We start from the raw sequence: 9,159 nt of genomic DNA on the forward strand, positions 1-9,159 counted from the left end.
TGCCGCACTCACGTGTCGACGGCTCGAGAGGGCGCCACTAAAGCATGTACTGAATAGGCCGGGTGAAGCGGGCGGCTCGCATTGCATTTGCTGCACAACTAAGCACTAATTCTGCATGACACTTCATTGGCCATAAACGACAGCAAACACTGGGTAAAGATCAGTTCAGAAGGGGAGCCACTTCGCGCTGCCAAGCCGCAAGCCAAACGTGATCGCCGAAGGTTTACGGAACGCTCGGAAACGGTTGGATCCTCCAGCCTATACGACCGCAGCGCCGCCGCGTACATCCGGGATCTTTCTACGCTCGCCGCTTCACAGCAATGGGCGCGTTCAGTAGCGCCTCCCTTGCCTCCGAACGGAGTGATTCGAGTCGGAGTCATCGGAGCGCCTACTGAACGGCAAAAAAACCCGCTGCTCCAAACCTGCTTCTACGCAATTTCCGCTTCCTCCCCTGTGCCAGACGGTCTCCGAACTGGAAGCAGACGATGGCGAGCACGATCGCTTTTATTTGACGCCAGTATTGAAGTCTTTACAAGGTCGTTGCAGAAAAAACGGGTGATTGTACACATCAGCGCTGCTGTTCGAAGCGATGCAACGCGATCGAGCCCTTCGCTTGGCGGTGCAAAGGCAGCTACTGTTATAAAAGCCGACAAAAACCGTCGTCAGCACACGTAAAATATAGAGCTCGGCGAATCTACGCCGCCGGTTGCGATACTTTTATACGGCCATACGTTTGTTTTGCCCTTCGTAACGAACTCGTATGCACACGGGAAATTCGGCCGCGCTCGGCGTTCAAGGTTTTGTCGGCCGAAGCGAGCCTCAGCCAACGTGCACCCCGATTTAGCTACGCAAACAAAACATTAATCGGTATCATGCTCTGCGTGAGTGTCCAACCGGCTTCCAAAGTCGCGGTCATACCCTGCCTTGCTCTGTTGAGCGCGGACAGGACTATCCGCGTTTCCGTGCAACGGCGATCAAGACACGGCGTCAAATGAACGTTTCCGTTGTTTATTAGCATATTCAAACCAAGCAAAATACGGTCCAATGCATTTTCCGAAGGAGCCTTACCTCCAAAAGAAATTCGGACGCGTTATTCGTCTTACCTTGAGCACTTTTCATTAACAAAAGCGAGCAAACTGCTATGGCGCACCGTGAATTCACGAGGGCGCCCATCAAACCATTCGGCCAATCTTGGCCGCGACACGATCACATGGTCGTGTTGCCGCGGGGTCGATCGGGATCTCGAATTCGGCTCCCGACGCGCCGCTTTCTCTCCTAGCCACTGGAGGGCGCTGCAGGCGCCCCCGTGGCAGGCGAGGAGAAACCTCCTCGCCCATCGATAGATATATACTCGGTGGGGCAGGGGGCAAGAGGCCTCTAAGAACTCCGGACGCGACCGAGACGCAGGCACTGGCAGGCAAGTGGGTGGCGACCGGATCTGGATATCGCGGGACGCGAGGCCTAAGGGCCTACTTTGTGTTTAGCGTTGGTCTTAACGTGCGTTTGTAAATATTTGTATAATGTCGCGTGTATTTGTAGTTTAGATTAAGTGTTTTGTAGCGTTGTGTTTTGTTGTACGAATAAACTGGGAGCGGAATCCCGCTCCCGTGAAAGAACCAGGCTGGACTCGGGTTGTTGACGGACCACGTGGGAAACGGCGAATCGGCGTCGGTACGCAAATTCCCACAAATGGCGCATCAACGTTGGGGCTGGCGAGCCGTAATTACGGTCGCAACGTCCGTCGACGACACTGCGTGAAAGTTCACGCGGGGCGGTCCCCCTGGTTGGCGGGTCTATACCGCGGCACTGTGAAGGTGGAAAGAGCACGTCCAAACAAGTGTTCGGGATGGCCGCGGGTAATTTCGCGCTAACAGATTTAATGTTTTTGGCGGACGTCGCGACGACACAAGCGGAAAAAGAGCGACGGCTCTCGGGGTTGGCGGAGGGGAACGCCGCGGAGATGACCGTAGGGCTGAGTCCGGAAACGCCGACGGTATCGCCAGTAGTGTCTATGCCGCAGAGCACGGAGATGTCCCGTGAATCCACGGCGTTGGTTGCGGCGTTCGCTCAGGCCTTACAGAGCATGCAGAGGGAAACGCCGTCGCCAAAAACCCTCATCCGCATTCCGGTGCCGGAGTACAGCGGACACAGCGATCGAGCTCTGAGCGCGACCGACTTCTTGCTGGAAATCCAGCGATATCGGAAGGCTACCGGCCTGACAGAGAAGGAGACGCTAGGCAGAGTTCTGCCGGTGGCTCTTGTAGGCCCAGCAGCCAGGTGGCATCGCCTTGTGGGCGAGTCAGCCGGAACTCTCGACGAGTTCACGGCCCTCTTCCGACAAGAGTTCTTGCCGGCAGACTACCTGCCAAGAATGCGCAGGGAACTGGATGAAAGAACGCAGGCTCCCGCTGAGCCCTTTGCTGAGTACCTGCGGGCAATGCAGGAACTCCTGCAGATCGCCGATCCGAATGCTACGAACCAGGAGCAGGTCGAGCGGGTGGTGAGGCAGGCGCATCCCACCTTTTCGCGGTACCTGCGTGGGCGCCCATTCGGAAGTCTGAGTGAGCTCGCACAGGAGGCACGCAAGGTTCAGGCCGACATACTGGCGGAGCGCAGGTACCACCTTCCCCCAGCACCAATCGACACGCTCGAACCCCGATGCGCGTGGCACGGGCCGGTGCCACGTGGGTGTCGACGGGGGGAAGCCGCAATGGCGGCGGCCAGCGGGGAGCCGAGCGGGAATCCCTGGGAGCTCACAGATGACGCCTTGGAGCCAGGATCACGCCGAGGAGGGAGCGCGGCCGTCCACGCGGCGGAATTCCGGCCGACCGGCGCACCACGGATCGCCGCAGCCCAGGAGCAGTCTGCCGCCGACCCGCTGCCACAAAGGGGTGAGCGCATCGCACGTCCCACTGGGGAGAGTCCTATCCCAGGTTGGCGAGGCCGCTGCTTTCGGTGCCACGAAATCGGGCACTATAGGCGCGACTGCACAAGGGAGATACTGGGAAACGGAGGAGGCCGCCGATAAAGTTATCGGCGGCGAAACAGACCAACGAGCGGGTCCCCGACACCCCATCGACTGTGTGCGTGCCGACGGCGTATCGAGTCGGAACAGTGACAAGCACCGCGGCCCCATTTATTTCCCTGACGGTGGCGGGAAAGGAGTTCGCAGCTCTTCTGGATAGCGGGGCTAGTGCGTCGCTAATTGGGGACGAGGTCCTCAGGCATCTCCAACAGAAGTCCGTTCGGGTGAGGCATGGGGAGACCACTTTCCAGTTGGCTTGTGGGTCGACGACCTCGAGGGGAGCAGTGCGTCTCGTGGTACGTTGGAATCAACGGGCGCAGAGACAGCGGTTCGTCCATTTGGCCGGGCTGACAGTGCCCATCATTCTGGGACGGGATTTCCTGGCCCACACCGGCATCATCATTGACGTGGCAAGTGGCGGGTACCGAGAGGGGGCACATGCACCCCTTTCAAGTTTCCGAGAGCACTCCATGGGGGCCATGGCGGCAGCGCTGGGAAAAGCGACAGAACAGGAAAGAACCGACCGCGACGACGCCATGAGTCACCCAACTCCGAGCTCCGCCGAGCACTGCGACGGAATGGGCCACCCGTTGGCCAATGCCGATGGACTGTCTCGACCAGAGCGAGAGAGGTTGGCGGCTTTGCTGCACAACTTTGACGAAATGTTCACCGAACAGCCGGGCTGCACTAAGCAGGTGCAACATCGCATTGAAACTGGGGACGCACGCCCTTGGAAGTCCAATCCGCGTCCTGTGAGCCTGGCGAAGCGAAAAGCGATAGATGCCGCAGTCGATGAGCTCCTGAAGTCGGGAATCATTCGCCGGTCATCAGGCCCCTGGGGATTCCCGGTGGTTTTGGTGCCCAAGAAGAACGGAACATCGAGACTCTGCGTCGATTATCGGCGCTTGAACGCGGTGACCGTAAAAGATGCGTATCCATTTCCGAGCATCGAAGAAATCATCTCGAATCTGGGGAAGGCGAAGTATTTCACTACCCTCGACGCAAGCAAAGGCTACCTCCAAGTGGAGATGAGCCCGGACGACGAAAGCAAAACTGCATTCGTGTGTCACCGAGGCTTGTTCGAGTTCACTCGGATGCCGTTCGGATTAACAGGTGCACCGATGACATTTCAGCGGTTGATCGACGGGGTGCTCGGAGATGCCAAGTGGCAGCACGCGCTCGCGTACCTGGACGACATCATTGTGTACTCGGAAACTTTCGAGGACCACCTTCGTCACCTCGAGGACGTGTTGCGCAAACTGCGGATGGCCGGCCTCACACTTAACCCGACTAAAGCCCAAATTGGAGCTTCTGAGATCAGCTTGTTGGGATTCCGGATCGAGAGAGGAAAAGTTTCCCCCGACGCGGACAAGTTGCGGGCGATCTTGGAGTTCCCAGTCCCTACCGATGTCGGGGGAGTGCGCCGTTTTCTCGGCATGATAGGATACTACCGAGCCTACATCCCGAACTGCGCAGCCATGCAGGCACCCCTCACGCAATTGCTGAGGAAAGCGGCTCCCTGGAGCTGGGAGGCGCCGCAGGAGGAGGCGTTCCTCCAGCTGACCGAGGCCTTGGCGCGTACAGCATCCCTCAAACTGCCAGACCTGAATAGGCCCTTCACGATCCAGACGGACGCCAGCGACCAGGGACTCGGCGCGGTGCTCTTGCAGGAGACCGAGGGAGAGATCCGCCCGGTGGCATTTGCCAGCCGGGCGCTGAACCCGGCAGAGAAGAACTACACGGTGAGTGAGCGCGAATGCCTCGCCATCATTTTTGCTCTTAAGAAGTTCGATCATTATGTCGAGGGGACGGAATTCACGATCGAGACGGATCATATGGCCCTCGCGTGGCTCTCCCGAATCAAGGAACCCGCCGGAAGACTGGCGCGCTGGGCCTTGACACTGCAGAAGTACGAGTACCGAATTCGGTACCGGAAGGGCACGACAAATGTGGTGGCCGACGCCCTCTCCCGCGCACCCGTGGATCCCCCACCGCGCGAGGCAGCAGACTACGGAGGCGGGGCCATCCCCCAGGAGACGGGAAATCCCGCCTCGCGCTCCGCTCCCCACTGTGGCGGCGTCGCGCAGCTGGCTGAGGCGATTACCTCACTGGGACCGGCGTTCAACCGAACGGAACTGTACGAAGCGCAGCAGAGCGATTCGTTTTGTCGCGCTATCTTCGACCGGCTCAGGCAAGAGATGGATCCTGACCAGACGGGCGAAAAGACGCTCCGGCACTCCGGAACACCGAGAGGGCCAAGTGCCATCGCCCAGGAGTCAGACATCGAAGCAGGTGAGCTGGAATCTTACCTGATCGATGGGGACGGCGTCCTGCTGCGCTACTTCCCGGAAGAGAGCGATTCAAGTGAGTCGTTCAAGACCGTGATTCCCCGCGATCTCAGAGTGGCAGCGCTGCGTCACTACCACGATGCGGACGGTCACGGCAGTGCACCGAAGTCGTGGCATAAGCTGCGCCGTTTCGCTACCTGGCCGGGCATGAAGGGGCAGCTGTGCCGTTATGTCCGTAGCTGCGCAGTGTGCCAAGAGCGCAAGCCCAGGGGCGGCAGACCACCCGGCCTGCTCGAGCCCATCGTGAGTACGCGGCCATGGGAGATCGCGGCCTGCGACTTGATGGGACCCCTGCCGCGGTCAAGCGGAGGCTATCAACATGTGTTGGTAGTCACTTGCCACTTCACCGGATTCGTCGAGATGTTTCCAATGCGGAAGGTGACAGCCAAGGGAGTCCTGAGCAGGCTGTCCGAAGTCTGGTGTCGCTACGGGTTCCCCGAGAGACTGGTGAGTGACAACGCCTCGATATTTTGCTCGAAAGTCTTCGCGGCAACCTGCCAGGCCCTCGGGATTAAGCATTGTAAGACTTCGTGTTACCATCCACAAGCAAATGTGACCGAGCGGCGGAACCGCGACATCAAGCCGCTGCTCGGGGCGTATGCTCGTAAGCAGCGGGACTGGGATCTGCACTTGGATTCGATTTCGTTTGCATTGCGGTCCAACCTCAACCGCAGCACTGGGTTCACGCCGGCGCTTTTGAACTTCGGCAGAGAACTCTCTACGCCGACCGATGCGGTTCTTCGCCCGCGACAGAGCGCGGCCAGAGCGGTACCCTCGCACGAGGATTTCGCGACGCGCACAAGAGAGCGACTGTCGCGGGCGCTGGACGCCGCCCGCGGAAACAGGGCTCGCGCGCGGGCGGAGCAGAAGAGCACCTATGACAAAGCGCACCGCGATGCGCAGTTCGAGGTGGGCGACACCGTTCTGCGGCGAAGTCACGTGCAGAGCGATGCGAGTAAGTTCTTCTCGGCGGCGTTGGCCCCCAAGTGGGTTGGCCCCTTTGTCATCGATTCCAAGAAGTCTCGACTGACATACACGCTGAGGGACCAGAATTCTGATCTCGTCCGCGGGACAGTTCACATCGGCGAACTGAAACCCTTTTTCCCCAGGGAAGGGGATGAGCCGGTCAAGCGGCCGCAAAGGGGCATTCGCGGGCGCCAACGATCTCGGGAGTTCCTGGGACCACCGCGGCACAGCTACAACACGCGTAGCCGGAGGCAACCCGATGGGATCGGAACTTCGTAGAGTGCGTGGCCCGGGAAAGGGAAGAAGAGGGGGCACGATCCGAAATCGGCGTTCCGTAACCCGGGAAAGGGAAGAAGAGGGGGAGCGATCCGAAATCGGCGTTCCCGGCATTTTTTTTGTATTGTTTTTCTTTGTGGGTGGGGGGAGGGTGCCTCGGAACCCTCAGTGTTTGTTTTTCTTGTTTTTGCTTTGAATGTTTTTTTTTTTTTTTTTGTGTGAGGCGTTGCTGTTGGTGTTAGGGTACTGCTCCCTCGCTGGGCGCTCGCCTTGGACTTTTCCCATCTTGTGCGTCATCGCCCCTGCGGCTACTGCTTCGAGACGCAACTTGGTGTGCACCGAATGGTCCTCTCTGGGAGAGGATGAAAGGAGGAGTCGCCGTTTGGACAAACACCAGCCTGGGCTGAACTCCTCGTCTTCGGGCGGCGTACTCCCCGGCCGGAACCACAGCTCGGGGAGCCTCGTTGGACGTCCGCGACGCCACACAGGACGCCGAGGGCAGTTCTCAGTGACATTGGACTTCCAGCCCCACAGCGCTCCGGGAGGGCTGTCGCAGCTGGGTCACAACCACAGTCCCTCTCCAGTGCACCACTTCCTGGGGGGGGGCCAGTCTCATGGTGGCCAGGCACACTGCTCAAGGACCCCGTTGCCCCGGAGGTTGCCGCCAAGCCGAAGCCGGCAAGGTCTACTGTGAGGTGTGCGGTGGCCGCGCACCCCAGGTCTCGGGCGAACTGATGGACCTCAGTGAGGACGACCCATGGGACCAGCGGTGTGTGTGTGCGTGTGGGGGGTCTCCAGGCCAAACCAAGCGACGGTGTTTTCAGCAGCCTAGCCGTACGTCTGAATTCCGGCGTACTTCGATTTTTAGGAGAGGGGAGTATGGCGCACCGTGAATTCACGAGGGCGCCCATCAAACCATTCGGCCAATCTTGGCCGCGACACGATCACATGGTCGTGTTGCCGCGGGGTCGATCGGGATCTCGAATTCGGCTCCCGACGCGCCGCTTTCTCTCCTAGCCACTGGAGGGCGCTGCAGGCGCCCCCGTGGCAGGCGAGGAGAAACCTCCTCGCCCATCGATAGATATATACTCGGTGGGGCAGGGGGCAAGAGGCCTCTAAGAACTCCGGACGCGACCGAGACGCAGGCACTGGCAGGCAAGTGGGTGGCGACCGGATCTGGATATCGCGGGACGCGAGGCCTAAGGGCCTACTTTGTGTTTAGCGTTGGTCTTAACGTGCGTTTGTAAATATTTGTATAATGTCGCGTGTATTTGTAGTTTAGATTAAGTGTTTTGTAGCGTTGTGTTTTGTTGTACGAATAAACTGGGAGCGGAATCCCGCTCCCGTGAAAGAACCAGGCTGGACTCGGGTTGTTGACGGACCACGTGGGAAACGGCGAATCGGCGTCGGTACGCAAATTCCTACACTGCACACCCGCGACAGAACCGAAGCAGCTTATCCCGCCATTTTGTTTGTTTTTGTTCTCTTTTAGCGCCGGAAATCGTCACCAGTCAGGAAATGACGTCATTTTGGCTCCTTTGACTCTACGCACGTCTCCGGACTCGGTGCTTCGGAGCTTGACTCCGAAGCCCCGGAGTTACGTGCACCGGAAGTGACTTTTGGCCGTCCAGTGGAAGGAGTCAGTGACTCCTTGACTCCGGGGCCGCTACTGAACGCGCCCAATGCGTGGCGTGCGCAGGCGCCTGCAATTAAATGCAATTAAATGCAAAGGTGCAAGCGAGCTGAACAAGAATGACAAAAATAATCCTTGGAGAAGGGGAACAAGAGGGACAAAGGACAAACACAACTAGGTGACTGGTGCGCGACCGAAAAAATCTGCCTGGTCCGGGTGTCGAACCATGTCACCTCTCCATTTCTAGTGAAGCGCTCTACTAACTGAGCTAACTAGTATGATGTCAGTAGAGAAACCGCAAGCTCGCTTGCACCTTTGCATTAATTGCATTATAATCATAACCTTAAAATGCAGGCCGTTCATCCTTGTTGGTCTTCGACTGATGGCAGCTAAGAAAACCCCTTTGCTCTACTGACGTCTCATTCCTGGTTAGCTTAGTTGATAGAGCGCTCCACTGAAATGCAGAGGTCCCTGGTTCAATATCAGGACAAGGCGGATTTTTTCGGTGCGCACCAGTCACCTAGCAGTGCTTGGAGATTTGTGTTTGTCCTTTGTTTCCCTTCTCCAGGGATTATTATTGTCACGGTACATGGATGCGTCCACGAACTGATAGCACTATACCCGCTTTCACCTCAAGAACCGTAGTAAAAAAATGTCCGGCACCCCGCGGAGCTTTCCTAATTCCCCCTTTATATTGATAATTTATATGTAGGATAATTTTAGATTATAAAAATGTTATCTTGTCAAGACGTACACGTTTCAAACGCCAAAAGCATTGCATTTTCCTCCGACAACCATATATCGTAACCACTACTTCGCGACGCAAACAAACAATGTGCAAAACTTTTTTTTTTTTTTTTTTTTTTTCGAGGTGAAAATGGGTATAGGTTTACCGTGGTTGTTCATGATCG

The 9,159-nt window shown here is 57.7% G+C and overlaps 1 pseudogene; it reads left to right on the forward strand.

Annotated features, from left to right (window-relative positions):
* The first annotated feature begins 1,846 nt into the window (after window positions 1–1,846).
* On the forward strand, window positions 1,847–8,858 carry LOC121833636 (annotated as a pseudogene).
* The last annotated feature ends 301 nt before the right edge of the window (window positions 8,859–9,159 follow it).

The sequence above is a fragment of the Ixodes scapularis genome, unplaced genomic scaffold (assembly GCF_016920785.2).
Source record: "Ixodes scapularis isolate PalLabHiFi unplaced genomic scaffold, ASM1692078v2 PGA_scaffold8__174_contigs__length_109621045, whole genome shotgun sequence".
Taxonomy (NCBI): domain Eukaryota; kingdom Metazoa; phylum Arthropoda; class Arachnida; order Ixodida; family Ixodidae; genus Ixodes; species Ixodes scapularis.